The sequence below is a fragment of the Danio rerio genome, chromosome 16 (assembly GCF_052040795.2).
Source record: "Danio rerio strain M-AB ecotype USA chromosome 16, GRCz13ab, whole genome shotgun sequence".
Lineage (NCBI taxonomy): Eukaryota > Metazoa > Chordata > Actinopteri > Cypriniformes > Danionidae > Danio > Danio rerio.
The window spans coordinates 44,679,851-44,694,542 of NC_141036.1; the positions used below are offsets into that span (position 1 = coordinate 44,679,851).

Consider the following 14,692-nt stretch of genomic DNA (forward strand, 5'->3'; position numbering starts at 1 on the left):
GTGAACCTTTCGGGGTCTCTTTTTTTTAGGGGGCCGAGCGGCTGGCGGAGGCCATGACACCTGAAGCCCCACACACGTGTGGAGAGAAAGTGTGAAGCTGGTCACAAAAAAAACTCCTCATGATTACGGCAATGGTTACAAGTGCGCACGCAATTAACTGCGTCCACTCCTCTACGCAGAGGGATTGTAAAAGAGGCACGACGGGGAAGGAGAACTCTTTAATTACGCTCACAACAATATATGAACGTAATCTCAATGAAAATGTACTAAATCACAGAGGCAGGTTTTGTAGGTGCACTGCGAGCGTTAGTGATATGCTTTGTGTGTATTTTATAAGCCCGGATTGAGACACATGACTTTCGTTCTTATGTGTGTTTAAGCATGAGTGAGAACGATTCTGTGGGGTTCGGGCTGCCAAAGGAAACGGGTGGTAACAGCTGTGGAATTTAATCATTTTCCACCAACTTCATGTGCTTGTTTTATAGAATGAAAAAGTAAAAGAGTTAAGGTTGTTAGGTGAAGTAATTTGAAGTGAAAGGTCTACTGACACCAGTTCAGGAACCATATTACTACACAACGTGAAAATAAGAGGCATAACTATAATCTCTAAGTTTTAAAATAGGCAAAGAAACAATGATGCATGTAGATAGAATAAATTAAATTGATAAATTAATAAACATGGGGGGGCGGCGTGGTGGTGCAGTGGGTAGCGCTGCTGCCTCACAGCAAGAAGGTTGCTGGTTCGAGCCTCAGCTGGGTCAGTTGGCATTTCTGTGTGGAGTTTGCATGCTCTTCCTGTGTTTACGTGAGTTTTCTTTGAGTGCTCCGGTTTACCCCACAAGTCCAAAGACATGCGATATACAGTAGGTGAATTGGATTAGCTGAATTGTTTGTAGTGTATGTGTGTGAATGAGAGAGTATGGGTGTTTCCTAGTGATGAGTTGCAGCTGAAAGGGCATCCGCTGCATAAAACATATTCTGGATAAGTTGGTGGTTCATTCCTCAGTGGCGAACCCTGATTAATAAAGGGACTCAGCTGAAAAGAAAACTAACAAATGAATAATAAACATGGATGGGTGGATAAATGAATAAGAAATTAATGGAGGGATGTGTCGATGGCTGACAAAAATGATAAATGAAATAGATAAATTAATAAAAATGGATGGATAAAAATAGAAGGATGGATGAATGGATGGATGAATAAATTATTTAAAATGAAAGGATGGATGGATGGATAAATGGATGGTGGATGGATTAATAAAATGGATGGATAAATGAATAAAAATAGACTGATGAATGGATGAGTAAAATGGATGGATAGATGAATGAATTAAAATGGATGGGTGGATGACAGAGCCATAAAGAAATGAGATAAATGAATTGGTCAAATGAAATAAAAAAAAATTCATGGCAGAATCAATGGATGGATAAATGAATAAAATACAATTCATGGATGGATCACTGAATAAAAATGGATGGATGGATAAATGAATAATAATGGATGGATGGATAAAATGGATGGATGGATGGATAAATGAATAAATAAAACTGTGTTGATGGATAAATTAATTAAAATTGATGGATGCATGAACAGAACCGTAGAGAAATTAGATAAATGAAATAGACAAATGAATGTCTGATGGATGGGTCAGATGATAGAATGAACAACAAATAATGAAACAACAAGTAAGTGATGGATGGATGGATGGTGGATGACAGAAATATATACAGAATAGATAAATTAAATGAATAAATGGATGGATGGATGGATGGATGGATGGATGGATGGATGGATGAATGGACGGATGGACGGACAGATGGATGGAACATGACAGATGACAGATAACAAATATATAGAAAGACAGATGGACGGAAGGACGGATGGACGGATGGAAGTATAGATAAAAATGGATGGATGGATGGATGAATAGATGGATGGATGGAACATAACAGATAACATATAACAAATATATAGACAGATAGACAGACACAAAGAGAACACTATTAAATAAATAATTTATTCCATTCAGGTCTGCAGAACAGCTTGTGGTTTCGAGCTCACAGTCAGTAGCTGCTCTGTCTGAGGACAAATATAACAGCCAAAACCACATGTACAACAAATCTAATACGGGTTACAAAAATACGCAGTTCTGATGTCATGAACATCAATTACCACAACACTTCGCTGCTGGAAGGGCATGCACTGGAAAAAATCAGTGCCACGATGATTTAATTGGCAAGAATTTGGCTTCTTTCGCTCGCACCCACCCAGTTCCTGCAGGTGTCTCAGAGGAGGCCTCCCAAACAAATTACAGTAGGTCAAGGTATTACTTCTGACGCCGAGGCACAAACCCACAAGGCTGGGTCAGCGCAGATCCCTGACTGACCTCTGAGTGAGAGGTCAGGCCACTTACGCTTGTTTTACACTATTATGTCATCAAATTACGAAGCCTAAACTCTAGCCAATGCCACAATCTCATCCAATACATCTCAACCAGACAGAAATACATTAATGAATGCATAACTAAATCTCATCTTCAAGTCGGTCTGTCATTATGGATGCCAACTGAGTCATGCCAATATGTGTGTCTGTCTGTCATCATTAACATGTGTGTCAGTCAGCGTGTCAGCAATTGTGTTTGGCAAGTGAAACTGTGTTTGATAATGAAGTCATCAGTTTAAGTAAACTCCAGATGGCTCGGTTAGAGAATAGAGCTGTGCCATCTGCAATACATTCAGCTTCTTGGTCTCCCTCCCTTCTTCTAGTTTGGCACAGCTGCCAGTGAAGTGCTCATAGTCTTAATGCCATTACTGAAAGGTTTCAGAAGTCACAGCCAAGCGACTTTCTTATTTCACAATTACCTGTGCTCGGTTTAAAGGGATAGTTCTTACAAAAGTGAACATGATGTCATTATATTCCCACCCTCATTGGGTTTCAGACCTGTTTGGCATTCTTTATATAGGAGAACACAATAGGTTTTTGAAATTAAATCCTGCCTATGCTTTGGAATGATAATGAAACTATAAATGAGAATCAGAGCTGTTAATAGTCATCAAATATACAGGAATGAATGACTGCACATGTCTAATCTGTCCATTTGATGATAACTTTTTGGACTATTGTAATTTAGCCTTGTTTTAGACATTAGACATCTTTTACAGTTTTAAAATGAGAACGCTAAGCAAGTGAGGAATGAATGTATACTTTTTTAATTGTATTTATTTCATGTTATTGTTTTACTTGTGTTTATGGATGGATGAAAGGGTCGATGGATGACAGAAATGATAAATGAAATCCTGGCAATGCTTTTCAATAATAATGAAATGAACGAATGAGATCTGTTAATATTCATTGAATAAGAGTTGTCTGGAGAAAATAGACAAGTTTTGAGTAAAGTATTCTGTCAGATGATTCCCATCCTATGCACCACAAGTTTTATCATCTCCCTTAAGGTATTTGATATAGAACACCTATTAGTAAAACAAATCGGTTTAAACTTTCATTCATTCCCTCAGCTGTAAAGCTTTTAAATTTAGGGTAGAATTTGTGTGGCGCAATGTGCTTTTGTGTATTATGTGTGAAATGCTTGTATGCTGCAACCAAATTGCCTTCGGGAAATGAATAAAGACTGACTGACTGACTGACTGAAAGAATGACTGCACATATCTAATCTGTCTATTTGATGACAGTTTTTTTTTTTTTAACTAGTGTTAGACGTCTATTAGATTTTCACGGACAGTCCAAATTTAGCCTTGTTTTAGTCAAGATGTCAATGTTTGGACGTGTATTAGACATCTTTTAAACACAAAGTATTAACACAGTCTTAAATGAGAACACTAAGCAAGTACCTAATGAATCCTTTTTTATTTGATTTATTTCATGTTGTTGTGTTACTTCAGTTTACATTAATTTGGATTTACTTTTTATTATTTGATTATTTTGTGTTTATTGAATTATTTAGCTCCCAAATCCTTCTTCCTGATTCAAACAGATCATGTCTGGTCTTTAGGTCTAGATTTTTTTCTTCAGGTAGATTTTTTCACTTTAGACAAACTAAATAAAAAGTTAAAAATAGTTAAAGATTTAGCAGATTCAAGACCATATTCTTAGAATACTTTCAGAGGAATCAGTTGATTTTATTTAGAAAGAACATGACATGAATAATACTTAGAATTTTGATCACTTTAATAGTCCCTGTGTGATCACATCTTTAAAATTAGTTGCATTTCCGTGCATTTTGCTGAAAATATACACAGAAAAACTCCATGCTAAATAATTTTCAGCCCACGCCAAGTTCCTATAACATTCTGAAAAGAAAAGACATTAGATATAACTTTGGTATTTCCTTTAAGTCTACATGCTCTTTGCCTTTTCATTGTTTGCCAAGATAAAAATAAGTGTAATCACTTGGAAAGGTAATCGCACACCTCTCTTCAATAAACTGCAATTGAGAGAATCATTCCCATGACTATCGCACAACTGATGCAAGAATTATGGTCGTATCACTAAAAATGAAAGTGATACTTGCCTTACTAAGCACCATAAACAAAGCTTTTTTTATCAACTAATCAAAACCATATTTCCATCCCTTGTGAAACGTATGGTCCGAGGTAGCGAGCATTTATATCCGTTTCGTGAGCATTCCTCTAGACCTCATTCCTTTAACAGTTCCAAGCATGGAGGCGCGTTAAAACAATTCGCCGGTGACAAAGAACAACACTTGAAAAATGGCATGTATCCACTCTCACTAATGCATGGCTCAAACCCATTTGGGGAGCTCCTTCATCTTACTTAAAACATGTAAATGAAAAATCAGTTGAGCTGTAAGCCCCCTGAAGAAAAACAGCCCCCGTCTTCTTTAGTGGTGCTGTAATTACCATCACAGCTGGCAGTTCCCATTACGCCATCTCGGCCAGCCAGGAGAATGGCACAGGCCTCCCCTCCATTCCACACTCCGCAAGCAACACCTGTACATTGTAAAGTAGAAGTGTTTGGAGGTATATAAAAATCTGTGTTCACATTTAGTTTGGTTCTTTTGGTGTTTAAAAAAAAGAATAAAGAAACATGCGTTTAAAAGAGATCTAATAGATGTCTAAACATACTGTAGATGTCTTTGCTAAAAAAATATAAGTTTAACATTAAGCCTTGAAGGGCAAATACTTAATTTATTTCATGGGGCATAAAAATCAATAAATATAATTCAATAATTTATTTAAAGCATAAAATTTTATAAATATGAACATATTAATTAGATAAAATTAACAGTAGCACTGAAAAAAAAATTTAGTACAGCCTTGTATGCTTAATTTTAAGAGAAAAAATATTAATCTTAAATCATGAAATAAATGTTACAGAAAGCAAAATTGTAACTTTCTCAAGCATCAACATATTGTTAGAACACTAAACTATCTATTTTTTATTGTGTTTCTTGATAAGTAATGCTTCAATGAATGATCTGCCAGATAGAACCTTATAATTCCAAGTGGAAAATAACTTTTCAGAATGAGAAGGTTCTATCTGCATTTACTGTGGTTTATTTACTCCAATTTGCAAATGTAAGAGAACTTTGATAATTTACATTTAGAGAACCCTTAGGTTCTCTGTCATGTTAATGTATGAAAGAAATATGTCACACACATGTTGTTAGCGATATAGAATGCAAAAACTTTGAAGCTCAATATCTCAAAATCATTCAGAACATAGATAGAACCTTATAATTCTAAGGTGACATTTTGTCTAGGCAAAGTCAGATCTTACTGTCCTAATTAAATAATCAAAAATTAAGGCATGATCATATTTTATTTTGGTAAAATAAGCATAATCTAGAGACCTTTGCCTTTCATATAAGCCCCTTCTGATACCAAATAATCAACTAGAAGTCAAGTTATTATTTGTTGTTCCTAAAACTTGGAAATGCGACAAGACTTTTGTCAGGTAGTGTGCATTTTACATGATATTCACAAGTTAAATGTACGATCAGTATAAGTGACTTAATTATACTCAAATTTCTAACTGTTATGAGGATTTTAATTAAGTGAATCTTATAAGGGATGTTTTCCAGTGCACATCCTCCCCAAAAGCACTGCTGAAAGAAATCTATCAGAAACAAAACTGAAACAAACAACATGTTACGTCTATAAAGCAAAATTAGATAAAAACCTCTGCAGTGCAGGATGAGTCATCTGTATTTTCCTACCATTTTCCAAGAAGAAAGCATTGAGATGTTCAAGAAGATTCTAAATGCATTTCCACAGACGTATTCAATGTTAACGCACATGGACTAAAACTGTAATTTTGACTTCACAGGGTCTTTCAGGTTCATCCATTTAATCTGTTATTATGTACTTACAGTCCTCGCAGGTGCTGCTGATATGACCTCACGAATGAAGCACAGCAACCCATTACGCTCCGACGTGGCACAGCAAGGTCACCTTTGTTTTTGCTCCGAGTGGCTCTGTCAAGCATAAAAATGAGCATGCTTTGTGTGTCTGTCTCTCTTTGTGCTGTGTGTTTATGTAAGAAATTCTGTCAAAACATGGAAAAAAAGATAAATGTGGCTAATTAAAAGAACATTTCTTTGGTAGTCGGTGTAATAGATCCCTCATTGTGAGGTCTGGGGCCGCGGATTTCTTTAACATCTCAGAGCTTGAATTGAAATTGAATTTGACTCCTGTGAAAGCAGTTGATTTTTTACAGTTTCGTCAAATGAAGCTAAGCTTTATGCAGCCGCAGTACATGCTCTAACACAAACACATCCGCAGAGATGAACGCTAACCCCACGCTCGCTTTCATCAGGTTTTCTGTGCATTTTTGCCTAAATGTTAAGTGTCAAAGACAGTTAGGGATGCCTCTGGAACGAGAACACAGCAGACTTTTTTAGTCGAATTCCAGTATGGGCTGGAAAGTGAGGCAAAGGAAGGCCCTAGAGAGATGAACACAACACCCCGCCACACACCTGCTGTACCTTGTGCATGTGTGTGTGTGTGTGAGCAAGAGAGAGGATATTTCGAGTGTGTTTCCACCTTCATCAAAACATGACACGCTCCAGCTGAAAGCGATTAAACGGTAAACTGGAATTAATGACCGCTCATTTATCTACATAAATTGTTCAGTGCACAGTTATGGGAAAGAAATTAATACACTGTTCATTATATATACAATACAATTGATTCATGTTGTTCCAATACAAATCCATTAAGTTAACGTAACTATACGTTAATGTAAGTATTCAAAAAAAAAAAAAAAACTCCAGAATTGTGTTGCTAACTCATTTTAAATAAGTAGTTCAAATAAACATCAAAACATCTTTTCTTTTTTTTCCTGAGTGTTCAAAATGTAATAACGCATACACTGTTAACAATTTTCTGTAGAATGCAGCAACTTGCTGGCAGCAGTTTGCCAGTAACTTACTGTAAATCGATTACAGGGAGAATACTGTTTTTACACTTACAGCACCATTTATCAAGCTGTATATGTATTTACAGTATTGTACGTCTTTACTGTAAAATGTACAGTCATTTTTAAAATGCAACAACCTCTATCTTACAACAACTATCATACTGTAAAATTCTAAATCTTTTGTCTTTTGAATCTATCAGGTAACATGTCACAGCATCAGTACACTGCTTTAATCTTTCGCTTTCACGCTTGTACTTAGTACTTTTAACGAAAACTTCAGATACCGTTGGTTGGTTGCAGTTGTGCGCTTTTTTACCAACCAAGTTTGTCAACGCCATTATATTGACACAGATCACTCTGCCTATGCATGCCAGAGTCCCGCGGAAAACAGGTGGTTGACAGGTGGTAATTTGTGTGTAACTTATCTTTAATTATTAATAATTTGACTATTATGGGTAAAGCGAAGACCATGCTGATCAGGTAGTTGAAACGGAAGGCCACAAATATTTAATGTGTTATGAATTAATTAATTTTTCATAAATAAGTAATTCACCGCCTATGACGATGATGCCATTGATGATGAAGGCATTGTCTATCGCAATGTTTCACATTAGACTTAGACTTAGACTATCATGTAACAAAATGCAGTAGAAATTATACATGACGGTATTAGTTTAAGGTGTTTACATGTTTACAATCAGAGAGCAGCATTTACAGTGCATTTTTAAGCCCATAATACTGTAGTGATATTAACTTACCGTAAATTTAGTAACTAAATAATTTTCACTAAGGAATGTCTTTAAAAAAACGGAAAGAGTACTGCTGACGATACTAACTAACTTTGCCTCCAAATAAACAAAGAACACTGATCACGCACTAACCAAATATGTAGAGACAGGACAATCATAGAAGAAGATGAGTGGAAATTCTGGATTTCACCATTTCCAGATTCAAAAGCTCTTGGTTAAAAAATTATCCTTACAAACATATTTTTGTTGCCTGTTAGCAGACCACTGTAATCCACACGTGAATCCAGCTGCACTTTCAATATAGCACATTACATTACACATCAAAAGAGCGGGCTTATTGGTTCGAACCAAGTCTTTCTCATGAATTAATGCTGAAAGCTCAAAGATGTCACAATGTACCTGCCGGTACAGACATTCGGTCTACACGCTGGAATTTACACAGGGATCTCAAGAAGAACAAATTTGCTCAAAATAACACAAAAATAACCAATTTTCACTTTTTAGTGAAATATATGTGTCCTGATAGTGTTTTTTTTAGCTGCGTGGGACACATAAATGACTGTTAACTTCAACTTTTGGTGTTTCGTGACCCGTTAAAGTGATATATTGTCTGGGTTGATTTTGTTAAGGCACAAAACCTTGTAATAAAGTACCAGTACATTTTCTGTTATTTTACAGACTTATTTCTCTATATATTATTTCTTATACATTAATTTCAACTAGTAAAATGTAAAAAAGCCACTTTGTTAAACTGTAAAGTTGTATTTTCAGCTTCAAAAGTCAACAGAGCAGAGATCAAGTTCCCATAATGCAATTCACAACAACAAAAACTACTCCACTATTTAGTCTATATTACACATTTTAGTCAATTACAAGCATGATGCATTTCTGCCACTGTATGCAAGTACAGTATACAAGAAGTGTGAAGTTTGTTATTCCGAACTTGTTCCATTTCACTCCTTCTCTCCCCAATAACACTAACCTCATCTGGAAAAAAACAGGCTGACTCTCACAAATCCAAAGCTGCACAATTAATCAGGCGCGGGGCTGTGAACAGAGCTGGGCTTGCTCAAGGCGGACCATGAAGAGGAACTCTGAAAGGCACAATTTCATAAGTTGTTTTCTCTTTTTTTTTTTCTTTATTTGTATCTGTTAAATATCATTTCTCTAGGTCAGTGTGAGAAGGTGGACCAGAGAGCCACCAGCAGAGATTTATTCTCGTTCCCAGAGATAATTCATTTTTAAATTTAGGAGTGAAGCCTCAGCTATTTAACTTGCATCTCTCACACACAAAATCCTGACTCCTCCACATCATTTAGAAAGGAGAGGAACTGTTCGGATCTGACCTAGGGTCGGTGTCTGGAGTGAGAAGATTCAGGCCTTTTCCCACCCTGGACAGACAATTCACGGCTTGTGCTTTCCTGCTGACAAGGAAAGAAAACAAACATGTTTAGAAAGTACACAGAACAAGAGCAATACTGAGGGGGAAGAGTGGAGGAAAACCCAAAGGGGTCAAGCTCACGTCCACTCACTTCAAAAACAGTGTAAAGGTCTGTTTTCATCTAATTAAATGCCACAAAAATGTATGTTCAGATGTTTTTTACATGCCTTTTTTAAGCCCAAGGTCAAACAAATATCTGCAAAATGACTATATTAGAACTTTTCCTGAAAACAAATGTTACAGCTACATTTTCACTGAATTTCATGTATTTATTTTTCACAACAGTATAAAAAATGCGCAGTTCTTATATGTTGTCTCAATACAAATTGATTAAGCTAACTGTTTCAGCAAATTTAAGTAGATTTAACATAAAACAATTAAGTTGACCCCCCCCCCAAAAAAAACATCAAGAATAGTGCTGATTTAACTTATTTTAAATAAATAGTTAGAACAAGCAGCAAAAAAAATTTTTTTTTTGAATGAAGAAGGGACAGTGTACATTATTCAACATTGCCCAAGAACGTAAATGTACCCAAATTAGCCTAAAGACTAGTTTTCATTGGTGGTCCCTTAACCAGATGTTCAAGGCCATACTAATAAAACACAAATTTAAACTATGAACAATATTCAAACGAACGACAAAAGCAACAACAACACAGTAAACCATAATAAGTTGAGACTACTCAAATGTTTTGGGGAAAATTTTTCGTTTTAAATAATGGGAAATTGACAACCCAATTAATTGAGTTGACCAAATGGATTATCTTCATTGAATTAAGAATTTTTTTTTTATTACAGATAACTTAAATGTTTAAGTACAGATACCTTAAAATGGCTAATAAACTAAACTTCCTAATTGTTCAGCTTTTATATTCTTTACTTAATCCCAGGGCCGTTTATATCTAATATTATAGTTTATATTAGCGGCACCATGTTGGAGTTTGGTAACATTTAATTTTTAGCCCAATGCTCAACCCCCATCCTGGAGGACCAGAACATACACACATACACCACAGACAATTTAGCTTAACCTATTCACCTATAGCGCATGTCTTTGGACTTGTGAGGGAAAACCGAAGCACCTGGAGGAAACCCACATGAACACGGGGAGAACATGCAAACTACACACAGAAATAGCAACTAACCCAGGCGGGACTCGAACCAGCAACCTTCTTGCTGTAAGGGCACAGTGCTACCCAATGAGCTACTGTGTACCTGTTTAAGTTTTGATGCCAAAATATGGTATTTTAAGCATGTCAAGTTATAATAACTTAATATCTTTAGTATTGACAACAGTGAGGTTTACAGTGAACAACAACAGCATCAAAACACCTTGTGTTCACAATGTTGATTATTATAAAGCCATTTTTTTAAATTATACTTAAATGATTTAAAAGATACACACACTGTACAGTGTAAAAAGCGATTAGTTAAAAAAAGCGAGTAAACTCATTGCCTTCAAATTATTAAGTAAATAAATCATGTGCATAGTTAAAAAAAATTAAGTTAAGTGAACTTCACTCAGTTACAGCATAAATACTTTTTAAGTAAAATCAATTTGTCATTTTTAAGGCGACGGGTTTACTCACTTTTTAAAGTAATCACATTTTACAATGTACACTGTAAAAAGCCATAACTTAAAAAAACAGAGTAAACCCATCACTTTAAAAATGACAAGCTGAATTTATTTAAGAAATGTAAGTAATTCTGTGGTGACTTAGAAGTGTTAAGTTGACTTAATTTTTATAATTATGCACATAGCTCATTTACTTAATAACTTGAAGGCAATGGGTTTACTCACTTCAACTTATCACTTTTTTACAGTGTAAAAAATGCTGGGTTCCACACAATTACTTTATGTTGTGGGAACACAAATCGATTATGTTCATTTAATCATTATAAGAAATTTAACTGCATTAAAACAATTAAGCTATCAAAAAAAAACACACAAAATTATTGTGCTATTTCAACTCATTTTAAATAAGTAGTTTGAACAAGCTGCAAAAGTCATTTTTTAAAAGTGCAGCTAAACACACTTTTCAGATAAACTTTTTAAAAATACACATAACTAGGTAGACCTGTTCAGCTGCTTGTGAATGGAAATATCTAATAAGCAATTTAAAATGCAACTTAATGTGCATTTAGACATTTAGGTCTGGTCAAGGCCATCTGCTGAAGGTCAAACAAAGCATCAGAATGGGGGATTTAAGTACATTTGAATGTGGCATGGCTGTTGTTGTCATACAAGCTGATCTGAGTACACTTTAAATAACATTCGTTAATTAACAATGTAGATATTTTCTGATTCATGGGTGTTTTCATTTAATTTCTGGTTATGAATTGCAGTATGGGATCTCTAGTTCTGATGTTTAAAATTCAACTGCAGTTGTACTGACATTTTAGTAGTTTGAAACAATATATGGCCCGGCTTTTTACCGTAATTATCACTTCAAACTAAATTATGTCAATAAAAGTCACTTTTTTTTAACTTTGCAACATCAAAAGTTGGTTTATAAAAAAATGAAGGTCCCATGTGTGTTCAGTTTTAACTAATATGCTCCAAACGATGGATCTGCGACAGAGCAACTTGGACTTTCGGGAAACACTTCATCGGAAATTCAGCCACAAGTCAACCTTGTTGTTTGAGAAACGCATCCCAGACAGAGACAAAAATACTGATTAATTTGCGTTTTAAATCATTATACTTATTTCAGTTTGCTAGGCTTTGCAAATTTGCCAGTATGTTTTGTTAACAAATTAGTTTTGGTACCGATTTTCAGTATTAACCAGTAGCTTATTACCTGACTATTATTAAAATGTTGGCTCTTTAATAGAACATATAAAGTACATATTCTGCATGATTTTATTCTACATCCATAATCATATACTGAACTTCAACTGTGAAAACTGGACTGAAGCAGTTCCAATTTACTACAACTTCATCTATGTTAAGCTGCTTTTACATAATCTGCATTGTAAAAAAACCTATAGAAATAAAGATATACCCAATCCCTAAACCTTATAGTGATTAAAATTCTGTCATTATTTACACACCCTTTACTTATTTTTCTTCTGTTGAACACAAAAGAAGATACAGTAATTTGAACGATGTTGGAAACCTGTAACCATTGACAATCATACTATTTGTTTTTCCTACTATGGAAGTTAAGGGTTAGATAAATATGATAACTACACTGTAAAACCCAATAAGTGAAGGTAATTAAAACCATTTGAGGAAATTGATTGTAACAAATTATTTAAGTTTAAAAACTAATCCTGATGAGTGCTGTGAACTTTGAGTAAACAAAACAATTTAAGCATAGTAAAACTCGATAAATAAAAAAAACTCAAACCAACCAAGTACTGTAAAACCCAATAAGTTAAGGCAACTCAAACCATTTGAAGAACCTATTGCTATAAACCATTTGAGTAAAAAAAAATTAACCTATCTGAGTACTGTGAACTTAATCCATTTAAGCTGAAGTATTTAATGAGGTATTTAATTAACTCATTACATTTAACACTAGAGTTCAAAACTCTTTTCAAATGAGTAGAATTAACTTTAAGTACATTTTGAGTTAACTACCCTCATTTCATTTGATAATGTTGACTGTTGGGTTTTACAGTGTATGAATGTTTGATAACTATGAATTTAAAAAGCAGCACATTAGCGAGAATTGTACCTTGAAATCTTTAACAATTTAAAAGTTGTATTTAATCATTTTAAACTCATTCTTTTATATGAGAATTAGAGGTCAGAAAGCAAGTGAGGCTGAATAATGGTGGAATATAACATGAACTTGGTGTATTCGCAACTCTAAACTGTGTAACGTTATCATGTGCATTACTTAAACAAATGATTTTAGAGAACAAGTATATCTTTGAGGGAACCAAACCCTTGTGGGATGTGTATATAAACTGACACTATGCAGTGAGAAAATACCTTACTGGGATTACAGTCCATACCTGCAAATATCATTCATTTGGAGTCCACCCCCGGATATTGTAACATATGAAATTGAGGTGGAAAATATATATATATATACAGTTTGATATAGCTCAGCAGGAGAGAAAACTGCCTGTAACCACATACAGCAAAGTTGGATGAAAATCAAAAAAGGCAAAAGTGGCCAAACTATACACCCCCCACAAGCACCACCACCACCTCCTTTTCCCACATAGTGTTGTTTTAGGCAAGGGAAAGATTTCACACAATGAAACTCCTCTCAAAACAATCAGCACGCCACACAATATCCCGAAGTGTACACTCCTCTGGAAGGAAAATAAATGAAAGCTCTTGTTTGGGTTAAGTCTTCAAAGAAAATAAAGTCCAAATCCATTGGAACAGACGGTCACTGTAGGGTTTGTGCGATTGGATAAGGATCGTTTTTTGGAGCGTTGCCTTTTGGTGCGTTTGTAATTTCAAATCCACTGAAACGGAGGATGAAATCGGAGCTTTAACTTCAGACAGATTTAAGTCTCGACAAAGGAGAGGATACTTTGCAACTTTGCAATAGTGGTAAAGCTGATCATGAGCGAGCCACATCAAAGAGATTTCCTCCAAATGGGAATAAGCAGGTAGAAACAATGATTTCCACAGTTATGGCCTTTGCAATGCAATTGCACATGACTTATGATATTATTGAGACATCGTTACAGGGCAGTGGAAAGTGGCTTTTTGCGAGCGAGCGAGAGGTCATGGGCAGGAGGCAGAATTTAGTGGTCGCTCTCATGTGGTCGTTTCTTGAATGTTTTCTTTTAAATGTCATGTTCTGAAGAAAGTTACAAGCCGTCTGGAATTTCCAGCAGCTGTTTTTCCCTAGTGACTCAGGTTGTGGCAATCAATAGCCCGCGGAACTGGGCATTTGTAAATAAACTCATCACCGCAAAACTGAGCCGCAGCTAAAACTGGCAGATCATAATCAATTAAACAGTTTGAACAATATGAACCAGTGTTTCCAACTCATCATGCTGTGCGTTTGAACTACATGTTTTTTTTTTTTCACATCAGTAGGACTTTACATTTGAGAGGAATGGAATTTTGGTTTAGATTCTGAATAAAAGTTCTGGTTTCTTAATAATTCTATTAATAATTCTTTTAAT

At 35.2% G+C, this 14,692-nt stretch overlaps 1 long non-coding RNA gene across 8 annotated transcripts in view; it reads right to left on the bottom strand.

The window, feature by feature from the left end:
* Positions 1-4,116: 4,116 nt before the first annotated feature.
* Positions 4,117-14,692, bottom strand: part of LOC147833446 (uncharacterized) — a 165,252-nt gene continuing 154,676 nt past the window's right edge. For 5 of the 8 annotated variants that reach the window (XR_015511957.1, XR_015511961.1, XR_015511959.1 and 2 more), the window contains 4 exons: positions 9,495-9,572; positions 9,131-9,242; positions 6,351-6,455; positions 4,117-4,968 (listed from right to left, as the gene is read on the bottom strand). This is a non-coding gene — a long non-coding RNA (uncharacterized LOC147833446). Of the gene's footprint in view, positions 4,969-6,350; positions 6,456-9,130; positions 9,243-9,435; positions 9,573-14,692 lie in introns of all 8 variants that reach the window. The other 3 variants (XR_015511963.1, XR_015511964.1, XR_015511958.1) reach the window with 2 other exon arrangements.